This window comes from Phasianus colchicus, chromosome 5, assembly GCF_987193195.1.
Source record: "Phasianus colchicus chromosome 5, bPhaCol1.hap1.1, whole genome shotgun sequence".
Lineage (NCBI taxonomy): Eukaryota > Metazoa > Chordata > Aves > Galliformes > Phasianidae > Phasianus > Phasianus colchicus.
Window position 1 is genome coordinate 53,678,723 of NC_143440.1, and position 10,066 is coordinate 53,688,788.

The 10,066-nt window shown below is 46.0% G+C and overlaps 1 long non-coding RNA gene across 1 annotated transcript; it reads right to left on the reverse strand.

Annotated features, from left to right (window-relative positions):
• Nucleotides 1-6,194: 6,194 nt before the first annotated feature.
• LOC149917932 (uncharacterized) lies at nt 6,195-8,366 on the reverse strand. Its single transcript, XR_016467361.1, has 3 exons — nt 8,278-8,366; nt 6,575-6,627; nt 6,195-6,477 (listed from the first exon to the last, which is right to left on the reverse strand). It is a non-coding gene; the product is annotated as an uncharacterized LOC149917932 (long non-coding RNA).
• Between the last annotated feature and the right edge of the window lie 1,700 nt (nt 8,367-10,066).

Consider the following 10,066-nt stretch of genomic DNA (forward strand, 5'->3'; position numbering starts at 1 on the left):
AAAGTCTCACAGAATGTCAGTAACTGATACTTGCTCGCTCTGGCCCAAATTCACTTCCCGTGTGTGTGACTCAATTGATAACAGCACAGCATTAGGTCTGCATGCAGACAACTTTGGGGATAATAAACCCGAATTTCCCTACTCATGATTGTGTGGAATGTGGAGAAAGGAGACTGAAAGAAACAGCAGCAAATCTTATGATTTGGGGTAAAGTTCAAGCCCAATTGAACCTTCCCTGCATTTCTCAAACTGAGAAATCCTGCAGCACTCCCAGCCAAGCTCTTTCTTGCAGCCTCCCCATACCCACAGTGCTCAGAGCCCTCACTCTAGGAGGGTCAGATCTGGCCAACTTCCAGACAAAAATACTCCTGCTCACGTCTTTGCTACAGGCTAAGGAAACAGCAGGTGAAAACATTGCTGTGCTGCAAAGATCTTCCTAGCAGCTGGCAGGCAGCTCACAGGGAGATTGACTCTTCAGAGCTTGCCACTGAATTCATTTTCCTCAGATGTTTTACACTGTCAGGGGCAGTATGAGGTAAAGGCTGAAAAAATAGTGTTGGTTGGGTGTTTTGAGTAGGAACAGCATAGTTTGGAGACTGAAGAATGTTATACAATCAGGATGCAGAAAATAGCCTAAGATATTCATCTGGGCATAAATTGCTTTACAGTAATGTTCCTGCTCTATCCTGACTTGAGCCAAATGTGCAAGGTTTAGCAGAGCTACCAGGATGCCTCTCCCAGGTAACTAGTGGGAGGACAAGAGGGAACAGCCTCAAGTTGCACCAGAGGAGGTTCAGGTTGCCTATCGAGAATAATTTACCCCAGAAAGAGTGGTGATGCATTGGCATAGGCTGCCCAGGGAGGTGGTGGGGTCACTGTCCCTGGACACATTTACAGAAAGAGTAGATGTAGTGCTTAGGGATATGGTTTTGTGGGCATTATTGGTAGTAGGTGGACAGTTGGACTATATCATCTCAGAGGTCTTTTCCAAACATTATCATTCCATGATTCTGTAGCAAAAAAGTAGCAGACTTGGAACTGCATGGGAAAACCAGACTTGCTCTTCTTGACAGACTGTGCAAAGAGGGGAAGAGGAGCATGATCAGGGAAGGTGCTAGAAAATGCTCCCATACTGCCAGGAAATGTCCCTACTGCTTTGATGATCTGCCTAGTCTACATTTTCTGGGATTCTTTTGTGTTTTGTGTTAGCCTTTGGTAATAGCAGCAAGACCACAGGAATAACATGGGATCAGTCCTGCTTAACTTAGATGGCAACCTGCCGTGAGTATCAGCACAAAGTGCACAAATCCTACCTTTCCAGTCTTCCTCTACTTGAACACCGAACCCAGTTTTGGAAACTGTATTTCTTCTCTTTGAAAGTAGGTTTTTTTCTGTCCAAACTGTAGAGTCTGTAACAGCAGCATTGTAATGGGACTCAGAGAGCAGCTCGGTCATTAGAGTCAAGAGAGAAGGTTATATTTAATTTGACCACTTAGCATAACGCCGAGCATTTTGCAAATACTATTAAGGTACCTTTCTTTTTTTTTTCTTCTTGCAGAGATTGTCTCCCAGCAGTCAGGAAGGAGATCAATGCACATTTAACGTAAGCATCCTGGGGTGCGTGTCAGAGCAGGGCTGTGCCGTGGTGGTGGGACTCAGTGCTAATTAAGGCCCGACAATGTGTCCCCAATTCATACCGACACTAGAAACAGTGGCTGATAGGGAAATGCAGGCATAGCAGCTGCTCTTTTCACAGCAGTACAATAACTATCTCTTTAATAGAGAAGGGATGTGGGGGAGGGATGCTGCCCAAATAACAGCACCTGCCTGCTTATGCCACACCGCCACGCTGAAAATCGCAACAGCTAATCCTCCTTGCCTGTCATGTTAATTGTTATGAAGCCCCTTTTGATATCAACCTATTTGTCCTTTGACTGAAATAAATCAGGCCTTAAGCACTGCATTTATCTCACTGCGATACAGGATCAGAGGTGAGCGCTGTGGGGAGATTTATATAATGGGAGCAACGTACAGCACGCCGGGGTGGTATTTATGGGCTCAGGATCTTTTCATCAGGAAAAGCAGTCTGTTGACATTGTTCACTACAAAGAAAAGTTCAAATGCTGTATATTACACTACAGCCCTAATACACCATTTGACATAAGCAGGAGGTAAATAACGCAAGGGAGGAGGGGGAAATGCCTGGCCAGCTTTCATAGGCAGCACTGTTTTCAACTGGCTCAGCAAGGTATTTCAGACTTGTAGACGAGTATGTGGTCCAGTAGCTTCATCCCCAGCATTTGTTCATTTGATACTGGTGTTATATTGAATGGCATTTGCTGAAGCTGGAAAATGCATTTCTGCAGAGCCCATGGTGTGCACAGGCACAGCCCTTTTGGCAAAGGATGTTTGGCAAGGGAAGGAGAAGGGTTAATGCCACAGGGGCTGAGGCTACTCTGACCCCACCCTTCCCACCCATTACCTCCACCACTGTGGTAAACCCGTTGTTTGAGATACTGAGAGAAGACGCTCAGAGGAAGCCAGATGGAAGACCTTGCAAGACATCCTACATGGGGAGGCTGGAAGGTGAGTGGTGAGGAATGGAACCTGGGCTTCTTTGCTCTCATCACCATGTTTTGTCAGCAGAAGAACTCCATTTCTTAGGAATGATTAAAAATGACCACACCTGAATTGCTGAACTGACTCCACGCAGCAATCTCAGATTCTTATTTGTTCCACCAGTGAATGGATGCTGTCATAGTGGTCCTCTACCCCTTGTGAAATTCCCTCTGAATAGGTCCTGGCTAATTGCTCCTGAGGGTTTGCAAGGACATCTCTAAAAGAACCAGGATACGCAGTTGCAAAGGATGGGGTTATCTGCTGCAATCCCTTTTTGCCTGCAGGGATGGCAGGCACAGCAGGCACAAGCTTGTCTGAATTTCACTAAGCACCAGTGAATGTTATTGAAAATCTTCCCATATTCTTTATGGTGAAAAAAAATGTAGATATCCTACAGTGACAGCGTCATCCACAATTCCAGAAAATCCTGTTAATCTTTCACACCTCCTAAGAAACACCTGTCCTCTATTTTTACTGTTCATGTTACTAATGGAAACCAAGCAGTTTAACTCTGTTTGTGCAAATGTGCTGCTCTGCCTGTGAGAGCAAAGCCAGCAACTCCCTTTCAGATTTATTGGTGTCACTGAGGGAAGGAACTTGGGGTGTTTTAAAGGGGCAAGTTCCAGAGAAGCATAGAAGTGTTTCACACCCTCTTTTCTATAGGAACTTGAAACTATTAGATGAGCAATCCAAACTGTGGAGAATTTATGGAAAAAAAGCACTGCATACAGTCCCAGAGCACAAGGTAGATATGATTGGGGATGATCTCACCCTATTTAAAGCCAAGGCCTTCTTTCTGTTCATTGAGGTAGTTGCATATAACTTAATAGAGTGCAGACAGCTCCTTTTTGAGGAGAAAGATGCTCTGCTGTGTCATCGGCTCCAGGTCCTTTCCCAGACTTGCACTGCACCTGGGGTCCCTTCTGCTTGGTTTCTAACAGGAGCAAGGTGGATGTGTACAGCAAGTCAATGGCTTTCCTACGTGCCCACCAACCAGCCCCCACTTCTTAATAAATCCTGAAGCCCACTGACCCATTTTATTCAGATTTCCCAGAGAAGCAGAGGTCCCACTCCATTTCTCCTAGAAAAAAAGCAGCCACTGCAGGAGAGAGAATCTGTTGGCATCAGCACCAGGGGGGAGAGTGAGCAGCGATCTTGATTAGACATGGGGAAATGTGTAGACAAACATCCCAACAGCTGGAAGATCTTCACAGAATGGTTTGGACTGGAAGGAACCTTGAAGTCCATTCAGTTGCCTCCCACCAGCTCAGGCTGCCCAGGGCCCATCCAGTCTGACTTTGGGCACTTCCAGCGATGAGGCACCCACAGCATTCTGGGCTGCAGTGCCAGGATATCATCACCCTCCGAGTAAAGAATTTCTTCATGACATCTAACCTAGATCTCCCCTCTTTTGGTTTAAAGCCATTCCCCCTTGCCCCATCAATATCAGACAGTGTAGAAAAGTCTCTCCCCTTCCTGCTTATAAGCTCCTTTCAAGTACTGGGAGGCCGCAATGAGGTCAGTCATGCCTTGCACCTTATTAGACACTAGAGAGTCCATGCAGGAGGCAGATGTGTGTAGATCAGCAGGATGCCATTGCATTCTGCTCTGGAAACTACTCGTACGTGCTTCAGCATTGCATAAAATTAAGCTTTTGGTTTAAAAATGGGTATATTTTTAACTTCGAATTGTGTGCTGTAATTATACAGACCCATCCTTGAGGAGAGCATTTATGCCTGTGTGTGGCATGAGGTGGATGTACACCTTGGGCTACAGGTGCTGCAATGCTTCTGGCATCATGCACTGCCCCAAGAGATCCTCCAACCACCCATTGCTGCCGGCAGGGAGAGCAGCTCTGGGGAGGCACTGCTCTCTGACAGCTGTTCAACACCTTCTGTGGGCATCTGGGGGAGATGAGGTCTCACCTTGAGCTGGTACAGCCCTTTCTGTTGTCTTTCATGCCTGTAAAGTTTCTTCCAAATGGGGCTGCAACATAATTACTGGAGCACAGCCCATTCCCCATATATCACAGTTCTGGAGAAAGTTGTGTTTAATGTTTGCATTTAATTGAGTTTCTATTTTTTTTTTTCTTTCTCCAGTTACAACATGCTTGAAGATGAGTTTTGGTTGGTTTTGCTTTTCCAACTTTAACACCGCTTTGCAGGAAAGGACAGGTTTTCTGTGAGAAGCACTGTTCACAGGCAGCAAGGCTGTGTTTGCAGGCTGCAGAGAGTTTGAATTTCAATTTCTTACGACATTCTTTCTGGCTCTGAAACTTTCAGGCTCCATTACACACTTTTTGTTGTTGTTTCTGTTAAAATTTGCAATTAACAGCCTGACTTTGTGAAAAGCAAGCCGTGAAACTGGTACCACAACCTGGGTACTGGGTCATTTCTGAGTATGCCTGCCCATCTGTGCCCATCAGCATCTTCCTAAAACAGAGCCATCCGTTCACACTATTTTGACTCCTTCCTTTTTGAAGCCTCTCTGCTCTCATTAATTTGCTTTCAGTCTCACCAGCAGCTCTAATCTCACATCAATACGTAGAAGTTCATCCCCTTTCCCTCTTCATCCAGCTCTGGAAGCAGTTGTACCTGCAGCCCAACACATCTCACCTCACCTCAGATGTGCCTGTAAAGGTTTTGTCACTGTTTACAAACAGGTTAGATCTGCCCAGTGGTCCCTGCTGCACCTTTCATGTGCTGTGCTCGGCAAATAGCGCTGATCTGCGCCTTGATCTGTAGTCAGCAAAATCGTTTGCTCACATTTTCTACATCAAAGCATGGAGGCGGGGGGAGCAGCCATCTGGTGAATTAACTCTAATAAAAATAAAAGGAGTCTCCTTGCATAATAGAGTATTAGGGGATGATACTGCAGGGTTGTTGGGACAAATGGCTCTAAAGGGTTTTGACAGCTCACAGGCATCTTAGCTTATGTTGCAATGTAAACATCACGAAACCAGAGCTCCATTAGAATCTGTGGCAGTGTGTCTATTGATTGCAATGAGGCTATGATTCCTTCTCCACATAAATGCCTTGGTCAGCTGAATCCCATCACAGCAGTGTGCAAAGTGTTTATTCAGTATGGTTGTGCATCATGAGTTACTTCTTTCTTCCACTGTCCCTGTAAAGTTGTTTTAACATTTCCACTGCTCATCTAACTTGTTTCACTGCTTGGGATTTTCCAGTGGCAAAAATGGACTTCTTAAGATGCTAAAAAGTTGGTCCTTACTCATAGAATCATAGTCATGAAATGGTTTGGGTGGGAATGGATCTTAAAGCCCACCCAGCCCCAACCCCTGCCATGGGCTGGTTTCACCCCACCAGCTCAGGCTGCCCAGGGCCCCATCCAGCCTGGCCTTGGGCACCTCCAGTGATGGAGCACCACAGCTCTCTGGGCAGCAGTGCCAGGGCCTCACTGCCCTCTGAGTAAAGATTTTTTTCTTAACATCTAACCTAAATTTACCCTCTTTTAGTTAAAAACCCAACCTCTTAGATTAAAACTACTATCAGATCTTTGATCCTCCTTGAACTTCTCTTTGCAGGAGAGCACTTCTCCAGAGAAGGGAGGGGATTTCTCTCGAAGGCAGCAGATCCTGAAGGGATTGCAGCCTTTCCCCGGTCAGCACTTGGCACCCACTGCATTCAGTTCACACCACCGACTTCTAATATCAACTTCTTAGGGCACAGTGAATGGATACTAGCTCATTCCTGGTTCCAATTCTGGGTGAAAGGAGTTTGTGCTCAAGAAGATATAGGGTGACTTGCAGGCAGGGAGATTTTATTTTTAAATCAGGTCCAGTTTGCAGGCAGCTGGCATCAGCTCAGATTTCATTTGGAAACTATCTGCTCCAATTTGCTGTACAAAGAAAAGAGATTAGGATTCTATTTCTGTTTAATTCTGATCAGACTTCCCCCTTCCCTTCCATGACACACGCATCCTCACACTTACATACCTGCTCACATCAGTTAGGCTCTTGTTTCAAATGTATTTGAGGTTCCAGATTCACTAAAGAAGTAACAGAGATCTATTATTTGGTAGATAAACAGAAGATTGATTGGCTGAAAAGGACTTTCATTGATGAGAAAAAGGCTGCAGGTGCCCCACTGCAGGAAAACCACACCTAAAACCACAGCTGTTGGGTGGTTATAGCAGATCCTGTGTTTGCTGAGTTGCTTGTGCACTAGAGGGTAACTGCACATATGCTCCTTGGCAAGAGTAATCTGTTATATTTGCACATGGATCCCTGCTGTGCTACACCTGTGTGTGTCCCAGAGACCTCCCCATCCACATGAGATTATGGTAAGGGAAACGGAGCTGAGTTGTTTTTTTTCCTACCAGTTGCCATTGACAAGGCAGGGAAAGCACAACTGGTGTGATGTGGTTGTGAGAGCACTCTGTGCATTCACAGTGATGTTGGCCAGAAGGACCTCTGAAGGTCACCAGCACAACCTTCCACCTGCAGCTAGGTCAGGCAACCTGAGCTGTGAAACCTTCAAAGATAGAGGCTGGAGCAGGCTGCTCCAGTACTGCAGCATCCTCCTTCCAAACAATTTCTCCATCTGTTCAACCTAAACAACCCCAGCCACAGTCAAAGATGCTGCCTCACATTTGAGAACAGCTTGGCTCCTTCATTGCTGTGGCCTCCTCTTGTCCATAAAATAAGGCCCAAGACCACCTCCGCAGCATCCTCTTCAGCTTCTCTATACCCCTCTTGAGCATGGAAACACCAAACTGAACATTATATGACCTCAGTCATGCTAAATAAAGAAGAATGCTAATTTCTTCAGAACTGGTGGCCACACTCAAGCTAATGTAGCCCAGTACATGGCTGGCTGGATCTGAGAGTATATGGTTGGCTCAAATTCAACAGAGCATGCTCTGTAGCCATGACTGGTGTTACTACAACCTTTGTGTGTAGCCATGACTGGTGTTATTACAACCTTTGCATAGAATTTTCCATGTCTCCTTGTGAGCTCTTTTGCTTCCTTCACTGTTTTAGCTACCCTGTGTGTACATAAATATACATATATATGTTTATATGTACAGCTATATGGGGGAATTCAGAACTGCTGGGCTTTAGGAGGAAAAATCTGAGGAGGCTAAATGAAATAGAAAGTTGCTGTGGCAACAGCTATTGGGCAACTTAATTGTCCTTATAAGTGAGAGGGTGTACAATAATGATCTAGAAGTCCCATCTTGCAGTTTCAAAAGAGCTGAGCTCTAAAAGTGCTGGTGTTTCCAGTGCAGAAAGACCCAACGTAATTAGGTTTGTGTCTGCGTCCTTTCCCTCATCTCCTCCTCACACAAGAATAGACCTGACATCCTTTGCTCAGTCAAGCTTTAAACTTCAGCAGTCCACACACCCACAGCCTCTTCAGCGCAGCTCAGTTTGTCTCATGCCCATAGCTGGGTAACTTCCAGAAGCAAAAGGGAACTGTGGAAGCCTGCAGGGCACTGCAGATCAAAGAGCAATGGAAGAAAAGTTCCTCCTCCTCCCTCCATTTTCTCCAGGGCTGGGCGTGACAATTACTGTCAGAGCCCAGCAAGGTAATTTTGGGGCAGGAAAATACAAACAAAGTGCAGTGATCTGAATTCACCAAACACTTTTAGACTCCCTCCCTTAACAGCCCATTGCCAAAGTCAGGTACATCCTACCTGTACACCCAGATGTAGGGTGGATGACACAGGGTGCAGGATACCACCCTTTGCTCCATGTATCTCAACACAAAGGCTTAGCTCTGGGCCATTGCTCTCTAGGTTAATTGTCTGCAGCCAACATTGTGCTCATTTCTAGCCCTGCCTCCCCTTAAAGCTGTGGGCAGATCCAACATCTGCTGTGAGCAGCTGAGTTGTATTATAATGACTTTTCTTTCAGCTGTGTTGCAAACTTTGTTGTTTCTAGCCCTGCCCCTGCCCCAGTAGGACTGCTGCTCAACAGCATTTACCCCAAGGGGTTGATAATGTTTCACATTACTTCTCTAGCTCAGGGCTAATTAATTAGCATTTTGCTAAACATTTATATTTGCTAAACAGATTCAGACCCTTTGTGAGGAAACAGCATTTGGCTCTAATAATTACCAAGAGTCAAAATATTGAACTGAAGGAGGAAAAAGGAGCAAGAAGGCAAGCACAGATCTCATCTTTTCTCTATGATATGGTTTGGTTTCAAGACACTTCCTGTTAATGTCCTCCTAAACCATGGCAGCCACTAGCTTCTCAGAAGTAGAAAGTCAAAATCTACTTCAACAGTGCCTTTTCTAGAAGCACTGAGCACATGGGAGAGAAGTGATAAGCCTTCTGGCAATGGAGCTGCCAGTGGAGCAGCTACTTGTAACATCACTGCTTGGCAGACGTCCTCCTGCTTTCCCTTTTGGTTTTGCTCTGCACATTGCAGTTCTGGAAGGACAGAGTAACAGCTTTAGTAGTGCAGAATTGTTGTTTTGAGAGGGGATAGAAGGGGCAATTCTGCAGCAGAGCAGTTATCAGCCAGAAGGCAATTAAATGGCCATGAGTGCAAGAGAAACACCTAGAATTACCGTGGGTGGCACTAGAAACACCTGTATGCAGATTTACCAGCACTGTTCAGCCCCACCCCTTGTCTCCCCACCTGCATCCAATCTCTGCTGCCTCTTCATTTTCAGCCACCAACTCCAGAAGGGTCATCTTTCTGCAGAGTCTCTAGGAGAGGTGGTGGAGCAGGAGGACTGGTGTCAGAGTGTAGGTGCTTAGGTTGGGATTTGCCTCTCCTCACTTGGAGCAGCTAGCCAAGAGCAGGGTCTGATTTGTCTCGCTACAGAGCAGATGTCAGACAATCAGCTGTATCACACTTCAGACATTCCTGGTTTTCACTGAACGTGAAGGGAATGTAATGGCTCATCTCAATGAGAGGCTTGCAGTCAGCCCAGATGCTCCTGTGAGCAGCCAGGGATCCTGACCCTATGAAAACACCAATGTTCATCCTGTTATTTCCTATTCACATGTGCTAGCTGTTCTTGACAGGACCTTTTCCCTTGACTGCCCTTCCTGGGCAGTCTAAGACTCCATCAGAGCAGGGGTGGGGTCATGAATTTTGGGGGGTCTAGCTTGGAAAATGGGTAATGACCCTCCAGTAAAGTGTCAAGGCCCAGAAGCAATGAACAACCCCTCCTTGCCCTGGTAGGGGCTCATGGGCTACCTGGTGACAGTACAACACTAATGAAGTCATCCTGCCATGAAGCTATCTGGGAATTCTATCACTGTTGAGATCATAGTGTTGAGATCAGGCCAGCAGCCTGCTAGTGAGCCCATCAGAGGGACGTCACCCGCACGGCGGTATGACAGAAATGAGCACATAAAGGTCTCTTGGAGGGAATGAAGAAACAGACTTTGCTTTGAGCTGAATCGTGAGTCTATGGCTGCTGTACAGGTCTGCAGGACTGGATGGGGTGTGGTGGTGACAGTTCCC